The sequence below is a fragment of the Rhinolophus sinicus genome, chromosome 3 (assembly GCF_057876585.1).
Source record: "Rhinolophus sinicus isolate RSI-liver-muscle chromosome 3, RSI-T2T, whole genome shotgun sequence".
Classification (NCBI taxonomy): domain Eukaryota; kingdom Metazoa; phylum Chordata; class Mammalia; order Chiroptera; family Rhinolophidae; genus Rhinolophus; species Rhinolophus sinicus.
Window position 1 is genome coordinate 195,934,223 of NC_142503.1, and position 13,618 is coordinate 195,947,840.

Here is a 13,618-nt window from a genome sequence, read left to right on the forward strand (position 1 = left end):
TATAATAGCAATTATTTATTTTACTATTATAATCCTTCAAAGCTTATTTTCTTATTATTCTAGATTCTTTTGGCCTAATTGGGAATAATTGATAAGTAATGATGAAATAACCCTTAAGATGATGAGAGAAGAAAATATTTCAGGTAGAACTAAAATAGGATCACTAATATCCTTTCATCTATCTTAAATTTATGAATGAATTTAATGGACCCACGTGGTAATTGTCAGGTAGAATGAGTTTTATTCTATTAAAATATTCTTGAGATGTTTTGTTCTTTGGAAGGTTGCTAAGAAAGATGAAGAGCCACATGATATCAGTTCTTCCAAATAGATACCACTGCTCAGAGTAGAAACTCCAAAACTGAAATGTGGCCTGTAGGACCCTGATAGTACACCAACGTTTAACGTACTTGTTAGTTAATTCAACAGTCTGGTTCATCTCAGAGACAGTTCATACTATTGCTTTTTCTTGACTAGGGTTATATTTTCCTGATGCATATCTAGTAATCTTTGATTGTATCCTAGAAATTGTGAGAAACACTATATTTAGTTATGTTCCTCTGACAAGTGTTGATTTCTTTTCTAGCAGGCGGTTAACTTGGCTGGAATAGGTCTTCTGTTTCTCCTGTGGTGAGCAGCATCTCAAATGTCCCCTCAGTTCTCTTGGGTTTCCTCTACTCTTAGCCAGACCCTATAGAATCTCCCAATTGTGCATAGGTCAGCAGTTAGCCAAGGAATTAGGCAGGTTCATTGAGGACTCACACCCTCTACTTCTCTCTGCTTTTCAGTATCTCCCCCTTATTATTCAGCCAGCTGGCAGTCCTAAAGTCATCCCTCTTATGCGTGAAGACAGCAAGACAGTGGCTTTCTCCTGACCCTGCTGCACAGGCTGCAGAGTGCTCTCAGGCAAAAAGCCACAGGCACATGAATCTCACCCAGGCCAGTTCATATCTTTCGAGAATAGACTTCCCTTCAATTTTTGCCTGTTTTTAGTTTCTCTCCAGTAGCTACAAATGGTTGTTTTCATTTTTTTCTTCTTTTTTTTTTTTCTTTTTTTTTTTTCCTTTTCAGGTCCTTAAGTTGTTACTGTGAGACAATTAGTTCAACCAAGCCTTTCTACCATTAATAAAAGACAAAATGCAACCATTTGGTCTTCAGTTTCAACAGCTATAATTTTTATTTCTAGAAGTTTTATAAGATTATTTCTGTAATCTCATCTTTTTTTTTTTTTTAATCACAAGTCTCCTTTTATTACGGTTTTAGTTTTTATTGCCTCTTTAATTATTTTAAACAAACTTATTTTAAAGAAACTTCTGGATTCTACCAGAAGGCTGATGGTCCTATCTCCTGTCCCCATGTGTGCATTAAGTTTCTAGCCTTTAAAACCCAGATGCACATCTGACCCTTGTAGCCCAAAGCTTCAACTCTAGCTTATATCTGGCTTTGATTTTCCTCTTTATTTCTAAATTATGGGATTTTCTCTTTTCTTGAATTGACCTATGCATATTTACCTTTTGTTTGTTATATTTGATCCCGTAGGTTTTTTTTATTTTTTTCATTTTTTGTTTTCATTGCTGTTGTTTGTTTTGGTTTGGTTTTGGCAGGAGGAGGGAGATGGCTCCTCACCACAGTATGAAGTAAGGCTCCGGGTGTTTCACTAAGCGCAAAACAAAAATTGAATATAATGACCAATTGCCATCTACTTACAAATATCAAAATTCAGGAAATTTGTACCATGATCAATTACAAAGACCTTTAAAAGGCAGACACATTTCTTGCTCTAAGGAGTGTCCATTTTGTTTGTCACACCAAACTCTAAATCCATTATAATCATGCATGGGTTTTCCTAGGTGCAGTTCCACCAGCTGTGGGAAAGGCATGCATTCACCTGTCTCCACTGCCTGGAACACGTATGGCACAAGAGCCACACAGAGTCCAACAAGCCACTTTACCTATATTCTGTGACAGCCATAATGAGAATGGCTGTGATGCCAAAGCAATTCACAGAGCTCAGGGAGATCCTCACCGATGCACTTCTGATATTCCAGGACTCTACAATTCCGTGTTTTCAATTTCTCTAATTCTTTTGGAAGACGGGGCTAGTGGAATGTTGAAATTTCCAGTAACCCAAAACCTCCATAGTCTGTCACACTTCAAACCCAGGGCTGTGCATCCAACCGAGAATTCAAAACACTATTTTCACACTTCACTTCTGACCAAAGGAAATGTGGTATGTTGGCTTTAGCTTTGAATTTCAATCAATATAATTCAAAATATATGAAATCAAAGTGTATTTCCAGAACATCTGACAGAGTCACCCAGTGCCTAGCGTCTCCCACCCTGTCCTGGCGAAGCTGGTTCTTATTTTGCATGTTTCAAGTCCCCGTTTGAAGTTCATCCATGGGGCTCAAGTTTTGGCTTGGCTTTCATTCCATGCCACATTTTGCACTCACTTTTTATTCCACATGAAAACCAGGGGCAGGAGAACAAATGGAGACTGTGGTTAAAAAAAGAAAAAAAAAAAGTCAGACTCATGTCCCCAGTAAAAGTAACCAAATCAGAATTTTCTCCACAAGTTTGAAATCAGACTCCAAGGGACAGAGTAGATAATTTACTGGCAGAAATGTCATCAATTGAGCATCTACTGTATGTACCATATTAGGGCCCTATGTTAGAGGAAAAACTAAATTGCAGGCTCTGTGCCTAAGCAAGAGACGGGTAAGTAACCAGTAGTTAGGATAAATGTGCTGAATCAGGAATTCTAGGAGCACATAATACAGAGGAGCGTTGAGGACTTCAGAAAAGACCAGGCGTTTCAGCTGGATTTTGAGTCATGAGCGAGCCTTCTGGTGATGTAGGCAGAGAAGCCAAATGACTTGGGGTAATGATGAGGGGCTGGAACCACAGTGAGAGAAGAGCTGGCTTCCATATTCCACTTCACTTCTACCGTGTTTCCCCGAAAATAAGACCTAGCTGGACCATCAGCTCTAATGCGTCTTTTGGAGCAAAAGTTAATGTAAGACCTGGTATTATATTATATTATATTATATTATATTATATTATATTATATTATATTATATCAGTAAAATAAAACCAGGTCTTACATTAATTTTTGCTCCAAAAGATGCGTTACTAATGCTTCCAGCTAGGTCTTATTTTCTGGGAAACATGGCACCTAATTATCTCCAGGAGAAGGGAACCCTACTGGAGCTGGTCTGGTCCACCGAAGGACGGTTCTAATACCGTTTTCTTTCTTTGCCTGAGAACCAAGTCCTGTTACCGTTGAGGGTGTGGGGGGAGGAGGTCAGAGGCCCAGAGGGTCATGGCGAAGCACCCACTGTGTGACAGACCGCTAGAGATGTGTGAGCTCAGCAACCCCAGAGTGACCTCTAACACGGAATCACTAGCATTGCTTTCCGGGAGATGAAACAGGAAGAACAAACCCAATCCCTGGGCCTAACTTCAAAGTGCTGGTGGTGCCAGTATTCCATCTCCCAAAAATCTAGTTTTACTCAGAAATGTACCTTCTTCCATGTGCTTCCAATTGGCCTTCCTTTATCCCCTGCAGCAGCCAATACCACCTGCTCACCTTGTCCAGCACCACTGACACACAAGGCTCTCGGCTTAGCTTTCCGCATGCAGATCTGGTCATGCTTGCCACTGACTCATCAGCACACCCATTTTACAGAGAAGCAAACTGAGGTGAGAAGAGGTGACAGGGTAAGCCAGGCATGGAGCCGGCGTTCAAAGGTCAGCAGTCTAACCCAGTGGCTGGCTTCAGTTTGTGCTTGTTAGTTTGACATCTTTCTTTTCCTGATGATTTGGGTCATATTGTTTGAAAATAGTAATATATCACATTGCAAAAATTCAATTTCAGTTAAAAAATGTGCACAGTAAAAATGATATTTTCCTCCCACCACTGACCCCAGTTCCTCAGAATTCCTCCCAAGGGAAGTCACTAGAACCGGTTTCTTATATAACCTTCCAGGGATAGCCTATGGAAATACAATCAAATATGATTATCTCCTCTGCTTAGTTTTGCACAAAAGTTAGTGTTCCATAGCAAGGATTGTTCCCTGCTTTACCCGCAGAACTTGCCGCATGTCTCATAGCTGTATGTATAACTGCTCCTCATTCTGTGGAACAGCAGTGCTGCGTTCCTATGCGTCAGCCATCTTTAGTTAACCAGTCCCCTACTGGTGGGCATTTCATTTCTGGTCCTTTGCAACTGCAGACAGTGCAGTGATGGTTAACCCTGTATATATATCTGAGCTCATCTCACTGTGTCTGCTGGATGTTTCCTGGTCATAATGTCCACAAGGGATGCAGTCTAATCCACTCAGTTCCTTCCACATTCCTTCTAGCGTTCTTTGGAGAGCATCTTCTCCTCGTGTTCAAATATTGACTCTTTAACTAAAACTTTCAGCCCCTTGAGGACCAGGGTCTGATCTTTACCCCTCTTGGGTGTCCCCTTTCCCGTCTCAGGCCAGCTCCAACACCCAGTGTGCGGAAGGTCAGCGAAAGGGCCCCTCTGCCTGAGCTGGAGCACCAGGGGTTAGTGGGGAGATGTCAAGGTAGCCAGTTTGCCGCAGCTGTTCCTACTAGGGGGAGTCGATCACACCACAGCCATCCTAGAGAGGCTCACAGGCCAAGCACAGCTGCTGAGAACACGCGCCGTGAATGTGGCCATTGTTCTGGGGAGCCTCCAAGGAACACAACTTCAACAGGCATGAAAACCAGCTGGCCAGCCCATGGCCACATGTCACAGGTGAGCAGGGTGGAGCGAGGCCAATCCCGGCCAGCTCGTGGACTGAAGCTGCAGAAGGACACAGACACGCCCTGCTTCTGTGATGGGCCGGTGGCGTGGGAAGGGGCTCAGTGCACGTTTTGCATTGGAAGCGATTGTTATCTAGCCTTGGACAATGTGTTGGCGAACAAAACTCTGGTGAAAATGGATGACGTTGTGGAGTTTGTCCTGCATCCCTTTTCTGAGCGTTACATTTAGAGTCCGCCTCTTTGGTTGTTTTAAGGTCAGCCAGAGACCCTCATTTGAACACGAACCATGTCACTACAAGATGGATCTGTGTTTCATCCCTGTCTCCTTTGCCTCCTGTCTCCAAGGATGAGATCCCCCAAGACTGGTTGACTGAAACTCTCCATGTTAGGTACTTTCTTCACCAAGAGGTTCAGACCCAACCGTCCTTCACTTTGTTAGCAGTGGGGTGAGGAACAGCTGATGAAACAGACACTTGCGAAATCCCAGCGTCAGTTCTTCAATCCCATAATGTGGATGAGAGGCAGAGGCAGAGGCAGAGGCAGAGGCAGAGGCAGAGGCAGAGGCAGAGGCAGAGGCAGAGGCAGAGGCAGAGGCAGAGGCAGAGGCGGAGACTGAGTTCTTGCTCTTAACTTTTTCAGACTGTGAGAGGAGCATCGCTGCTGGCGAGAACTCAGTAGCTAGCATGGCCTTGGTCTAATTGTAAGGCAGCTGGGAAATGTAGTCTTCCCGATGCCCAGGAGGGAAAATGGTGCAGTGGACACATCGCATTGGCTCTACCACATGTTGCCACTGTCCAGGGGCTATCTGAGGATTTTAGGGAAAAACACAGTTGCACCTAGTGCCTCCCCAGGCTCGTGCGAGCCCTTCAAAGGCACCTTTCCTGGCAGATCGTGTTCTCAGGCAATGTCAACTTCGGCATGAACTTCCCTTCTGAACCCATTGATTGTTCGGGATGAAAGAGGAGAGGAGTCATTTCAGAGAGCGATTGCCTATGAAACCAGAGCAGCTCTTTTGATTAATGTGGCCAGTTAAGCTAAACAAAGAGATTGGCCATTACTGGGCGAAATCAGTCACTCCAGAAGCCCCAGAGAGACCAGTTCCTGGAATCAAAGCAAATTAAATCCAAATTAAATCCTGTGGATGGAGGAGCTCTACAGAGAAACAAGTCTCGCCCACTGCCGTGGGAGTAGAAATATGTATTACATTTTGAGAAAGCAAATCAGGAGTATATATCTCTGACTTTAATACATTCCCCATACTGTCTGACATAAAGAGCCCACCTGTGCTCTGTGAATCCATCTCCAGAAACCCTGTAAACACTGGAGGCGAGGAGGAGATGCATGAATGGATCGGAAGGTTAGGGACCATGTACGTAGCTGCTGCACACAGGAGCAGCTGAATACATTGTAGGGTTGGCCATTCATGGAAGACTACAATGAACTGAAAATTAGTTTTCCAAAGACTTTATTATTACAAACATGTTTCAATAATATCGAGAAATGCGCTTACTATAATAAATGGAAAATTGTACATACAATATATTTATACAGTACGATTACAGTTGCATCATATAACATCATAGAAGTAAGAGCGATCACAGTGATGATAGCAGACATCGAACAGGTGTCTTCCATGAATGCATCTCACCCAAATCTAGGAAGCAGGTGATAATATCCCCATTCAATGGGTGAGGAAATAGAGGCTAGAGGTTCAGACGGGGAGGGAAGCTTGCTGCTCCCGTTCACCCAGCTGTTGAACTGAGATTCACATTCGGGTCTGCCTCCGAAACCCACCCTCTCACTGAGCTGATTCATTTACGCAAATGCATTTATATTCAAAAACGAAAAGGGGAGGGATGACTATCAGAACATGAATGCAGCATTGGTTGGCTGTGCGGAAGCAATGGCAATAGTTTAGGAGTTTTCTTCATTGTGTGTTCCTCCATTTTCACCAGTTTCCTCGTCAATCTATCATCTCTATCTCTATATCTATCTCTGTCTCTATGTACTGACTTTACAATGGTACCTTGCAGCGAATGGGCTCATTCACGAATAGTAAACGTACGACTCTATGCGCGAGGGAAAAGGTGGGCACGGGTCCCCACAGGGTGGAAGTACGATTGGATCCTGAGACCTGGCTATTTTCTCTCCTTATTTCTGTTCCATATTTTGTCGCTCACAACTTTTAGAATAAGAAAAAAATGGGAGAAGCACCCATGCTTACAGGCCTATTTTTTTTTTTTTTTGTCCTTGACAACAGCAAGACAAACAGGTCTCTATATCACAGAGGCGAAGGCCACACTGGGCCGTCCTACAAAACGAAAGCACTTTTCAGACTCACCAGGAAGGAGCCACGGGGACAGTGAGTACTCTCATAATGGAACTGCTGTGATACTGCTTTGTCAGGAAACCATGAGAGCTGGCATCCGGTCACAATGGAAGGAAAGCAGGACTCACAAGCCCAGGCTGAGTGAATGGGATTCCTGGAAATCATGACTTGCAGGGTCTTGTACCCCTGAAATCAGGTCTCCACTTATTCAGGAGTTTTAAGAAACAGAGAGTGAGTGAGAGAGAGGAAGGCAAAGAGAGAGAGGGGTAGGTGAAGATGGTAATTACTGGTCAGCTTGGTCCTGTTGCCCCATTTTTCTTCTGAAGAATGTCTGCTCGGGCTCACGAGGATGAAATTTCAGGCCACTGTGAGTTGAGAAGTGGAAGTTGTCTGCACTGGGGCGCATGGTCTGCTGGAGCTGGGGGGTAGGGACACCAGTCTCTTGCTGTTCCTGCTATGTCCTGAGTATGACCGGGTGGCAGGACCTTGTTCACCTCTCTCTAGTTGTTACATATGTTCCATATTTTACTTTTTGAAACCACTTTTAGAGTAAGCACAAAAGTAGAAATAACCATCCACAGGCCTATTTATTTTATTTCAGAAATCACTAGTGAAGGGAAGGCCGAGGCTGAAGTCCACCTCACGGGTAGGCTGACTTGCCAGTTGTCTCTGCTAAGCGCGTCTAAACCCCTCCCCGTGCCAGATTAGCCACGTCTGGAGAAGCTGGAACATCTCAAGAGACATCCTCAGAAGCTGGGGTTTAGATCCAGGTGAGAGAGCGCAAGGGGCATGGATGCTGTGAGTTCCTTCCCTGTGAGGACCCTGGCCGTGCGGAGAGCAAGGTTCTGAGTCTTGTCCCCTGGCACTCAGCACAAGCCCCACATCCAGATGCCAACAGTGTGGGCAAAGGGAGCTTCTTTCTGACAGCTTGAAATGGAGTGATCAGAGGCCACTGATTAGGTCAGACGCAAGTTGCTTCAGCTCAAGAAAAGTGGCTCAGCCCTTGTTGGCCCGTGACTTTGGGTCAGTCATTGAATTTCCTGAGTCACAGTCACTTCACTCATTAAGTGGAGACTTAATAACATTTACAAAGGCACATAATGCAGAGCGATTTCCCCCAACATGTGAGCCCATCTTCCCGTTCTCTCGCTTAGAGTTCTCAGCTCACGGGCTCCTGTGCAATTTCACTTGAGATAATATTTTTGCTGTTGGCTCCAACATCTCTCTTAGCTCAAGTGGTACTAAGGTGAATAGCTGGTCAAATTTCCTGCATCCTTTTTCTCATCCCTCTCAAACAAAGCCGGGTTTGAGGATTACCAAGGCTACCATAAGATGCTTTCGCGTCTGAGAATCAGAGTGTGGTGGGGGAGAAAGACACATGGATGGGGAGTGAGAGACCCCATTTTATACTCTGAATGCCTCCTGGTGAGTCACTTGTCCCCTCTGGGTCTCAGTGTCCATCCCTGTAAAATGAGGGGTGTTGCAAATGATAACATGAAGCCACACATGTGAGTGCATTTTGCAAACTGTAGAGTGTTCACTCCAATCTCTTTACGTATGCTTAGGAGGTCCTTGACTATAATTGTTGATAATGTTTTAGCAATTTTGAAAGAACAAAAAATGGCCATTTTCCTTATCTGGGCCTTCTGGGATTTGACTGAAAAAATGGAGGTGCTTCTCTAGTGTTTCCAGGCCACTTCCCTTCGTGTGGCTTTGGGGACAGCTGCTGGCCTCTCTAAGGCATCCTTTCTTCATCCATGAAACCAGGACCAGGTACTGTCCACTTTGCAGATGTTTCTATGATGCTCCAAGATGGCTCCTGTGGGAGTGTTTGGTAAACCCCGAAACTCTCAAAAATGTATAGGTAATGAGTACGGACTACTCTGGCTGAAGTGGGCACAGATTTAATGAGCAGGGGGTTAAAAAGCATCGGTGGGGTTCCTGCATGTAACAAATGGACTCTGTGAACATTTGATGGCGGTGCCAACATTTTCCTCATTGCCAGCATGCAGCAGGTTGTCAAGAAATAGATATTTTTAAAATGCTAGAAATTTGGAATATGAATTATCTGGTCAGCCTGATATGTTAGTCTTTCTGATTGGTCATGTTTTATGTCCACTTCAACACTTTGCAAAGTCTGCCTTAATTTCATTCAAACAACAAATCAGTCCCAACATTTTTCTATACCCCAAGGGAACTTGGCCATTACACGTTGATAGTTCTATTTTGCCTGAAGCTATTCCTGTATATGTTTTTAAAACAGAGATAAGAACTCCTGACCAGCCAAGCAATGGGGTTCTTTCATTCGGGAGACATCGGTCTGTCTCTCTCAACTGCAGGTTGCTGAGAGGTATGCGTTTCACAGTCTTGGTATTGAGGAATTATCTTTGCAGGAACCGCCACCACCATCACAACGCAACTTGCTTTTTATTCCCCAGAGAGTTCCCAGAATTTGTTTTGGCCAAAAACATGTACATAATAAATAAGTTATTTCCTGTTGTATTAGAGTAATTTATAAAACTCCCCAAATGGAAACTGACATACAAAACAAATAAACATATGTTTGTGTATATGGGCTATGTCATTCGAGACATCATGGAATGTGTAACACAAAGTGTGTCTGGGAAACACCCTTTACGACTCAGTTACAGGCATTATACGAGCTGTGGGAACAAGCGCCCAGCATTTTGCTTTTATAGCCCTGTGCTCAAATCGTACCCTGGTCCTACCACTTCCTTGCGGTGCGATGTTCGGCAACTTATCATAGTTTATTAATTCTAAAGCAGTATGTTCAGAAATATTTTAACACCTGAAATGGAATTGTATCTTACAATTGATGGCATCTTACAATTAGGATCGTCAGCATGGTTTTCTCTCATCTGGCACATAAAGGGATGGTGTATCTCCCAGTGAAGTGGACCTTGCATTCAATGAAAGTCAGTGGTTCCTCTCTGAATTTTGATTTCAATCTCAGTGCAATCACTAACATGAAATGGTCGGGTGGATTAAAATCATTCATGGGTTCAGGAGATTTCCTAGGATGGGGGCTGAAGAAAAACATGCAGTTATTGCGGCCACAGTAACTTATTCAAAGTTGCCATAATTTAAAGAGCAGCCATTCTCTTGGCAGCCCTATGCTCCCATTGCACAGATGAGAGTATCTCGGCTTAGAAGAGCAGAGTTATTTACCCAGGAACAAGACTCAGTCCAAGTGCAGCATCTGCCTGGCTCCAGAGTTTGCCTTCATCCCCACTCATGCTGCCTCGTCAGATACAAACACATTTTGCATGTCATATGTGATTCACATACAAAATGTAACCCACTGTTTACAAACCACAAATCTGTGTTGCTTCTCTAGCAGGAAAGGAATGAGGTGTAGCCTCCAATACCCAAAGAATGCCTCCATTATATTCTACTGACTGCAGCGGCTCTAGAATGAGGATATTTATTTCCAGGTACCTCCAAGTGCTGTGGTTATTTAATCACCTGCATTCCCTCCAGTAATCACTCTGGATTGCATTGTGCGAGTCAGCAAATCCTGTTCACTTTAATATACATGAGGAAGAGGGAGGGATATTTTTCACTGAAGGTTTTATGGAAAATTCCGCATTTATTGATTTTTTTCCTTAAATCTTATTCTTTAAATACGGCCCCCACCCCTACACACAAACACACACTCACACACACAAAAAATGCACATATATATGATGAAAATGATTGCTATGGCCATGTTTGTTCAACCTAACAAAAATATAGCATATTGACAACATTATCTGTCATTCCCACATTTCACCTGGAGTAGGAAACTGTTTGATCTCAAAGGCTGCGGACGACATCAGTTCACAAGAATATCTTTTATTCATGCACATTAAAATAAAGACAACCATATGCAAGGGTTTCTATAACTTAGGGAAGGAAATAAATGAAACTTGCTTCTTCTTGCAAAGTTTAGCACGTCGCTTACACTGGCCGTGCTCATGCCATTAGCTTTTCTGCATTTCCTTCTATCCCTTATATTTTCAATGATAAGCTTGTTCCGGTGGGAATGCCTTTAGAGGTCGTCACTGCCCAAGGGAGATGTTCCTTAATTTCGGGGCTTTTATCGATCACATGTTGCATTCTATACAAGACAGGACTAGAGCAAAATGTATCTGCCTGGCCGTTCTCAGCTTGAATCTAGGTTCGGAGAGGGATGGGGCAACATTGGAGAAAATACTCCATCTCTTTAGACTTCTGTTTCTCTTCTGGAAAATGGGGACCCTGGTGCTGATCTCACGTGGTTATTGCAAGGACGACCTAAACGAACCTACCGAAGCATGCTGCCAGAGTGCTGGGCACAGTTCCGTTGGCCTGTTTGCTTTAGTTCAATTTCTTTCCTTCTTATTTCTCCTGCTGCAGAAACAGTAGCATAAAGTGACATTCGTGACAGATTTCAGGTTCCTGCATAAACCATAAAAATACCTGGGTTGTCTCTTTCTGTTCTTCTCTACTCGACAAGAATTATCTATTGCCATTCCATAATATTTTATCTGCAGCAATCTTGGCAACCCAAGGCAACCCCCGCCTCGCTCCCTAGCAGGGTGGAACGTGTGAAAGCTGGCATTTCGGTGTCTGAGGTCCACTGAGAGGGCGCTGGTCCAGTCACAACCCTGTGACTTCCGGGCAGTCAGAGGAAGTGTTTCTGCCTCACAGCCCTGGGCCCTGAGTGGTCAGTAGGGCAGGAGGTGCTCAGCCGGCCTGGGAAACGAGCTTCCGTATCTCCCTTTCGGTCTCCTTTCATGGGGGAACACACACCACTGGCAATTGTTCTCCGAGTGTGTTTTGTTTTGCTGTTTCTACTCCTTGAGCAATATCCACAGATGCTTACGGCTTATTTTTCTATCACCTGCTAGATGTTCCCAGTGAGGTCAGTCATTCTAAATTGAACTTGAATGTCATTTAAAATCCCTTTGGAGGTTTGGCTTTCTAGTTTGCTGAGCCCAAATTACATAAAACACTGCCATTTATTGAGGCTGACATATTAGCTCCTTTAGTGCTTTAAGAGACGTGCCAGGGAGGAAATAAGATGTCCTCTTTGTGGGTGACGCAGAGACTCAGAGAAGTCGCATGACGTGGTTAGATCACACAGCTAGTAAGCAGCAGAGATGGAATCAGAGTCCAGGTATAATTGTGCTGACCATGTGAATCGTGCTGCCGCTACACACCTCCAATTTTTCAATATTGGAAGGAAGAAGCATGCACTTGAGGGGCTGTAGCCGTGAGCTCGGCTCTGAGCAGGCGACTCAGCCCGGCTCAATGAATACTTATTGTGGTGGCCACTCAAGCGTTGGCTCCCAGCTCCAAGCAGACCTCCTCTACTCTGCTCGTGGGTGCCGGGGCTGGACTCTGTGAAGCTCCTTTCCCAGAATGCTGTGTCCGGGCTTCCTGTGAGCTGGGCCAATGGAAGACACAGCAGGGACACAGGGCAGTGGGAGGCGGGAAAGAATTGAACTCTTTTGATCCTTCTTCTTCCTCATCAGAGTTGCTTGGAGAGCAGCAGTCGGCTTCCATCTCTACCTTTTCCTCCCACTTGCAGAATGAGTCTTTCCTCGGCTCCGTAGACATACAAGCAGCAGCCTTCTTTGCAGGCCTCTGAGCACGACCTTGGGTCTGCGTTGCGATGCTCAGCCTTGATCTCCCTACGTCCTCCCTTTTGTTCTCCGAGCTCCCACTCATCACTGGTTAGTATTTCTGGGTAATGTTAGAGGTCATTTGCTCTTTCCATTTTCTGATGTCCCACATTAAATCCCTTTTGTGTGAAATACCTAGTGTGGTTTGTTTTGTTTGCTGGATGCTGGTTGTTGACAAAAGGATGCCTGAGTGGAGATGGAAAGCTAGACAGCATTCCTTTGCCCTCCTAAAGGAGCTAAATGCTCATGCAACGTAGAAGGCAGTGACTGCTAAATAGACGTGTGAACCCGGTGCAGTGGAACAGGACAGGGTAACGGTGATTCTTGAGACTGGATGCACTCAAACATAGGGTTTGGTTTGATTATCAAAAGACGATGAGGATTTTTCTGAGAAGGAGACACTAATATGAGCTTTTACAGGGTCTCAGAAACAATTTACTGTGGGTGACAATTTCTAAGAACGCCTCCTTAAATAAACGTTTGGAATATGATGGAGTAGATATTAATCCCTAAATAAATAACTTCTAGGCAAAAGCTAATATTTATCACGCACTTCATACGAGCCAGGAACATGGACTAATCCACTTCTCCCTTACCCTAGCCCTCCTGTTTCAGGGGTGACAAAACTGAGGCTTAAACAACCGAAGGGGCGGGTCCAGAAGGTGTGAAGGAATTCTGACAGGGACTCTGACCCAGAGGCAGCGCTTTGTCACCTACAAAGACAGGGGTGGATTAGTCTCAGAGGATCTGGGTACAGTTTCCCCTGTCTGCTCTCAGGTAAGTCACTTAACCTCCCTGAGACTTGTTTTTCTCTTTAGAAAAACAGGAATGCTAGTGGGCTGTG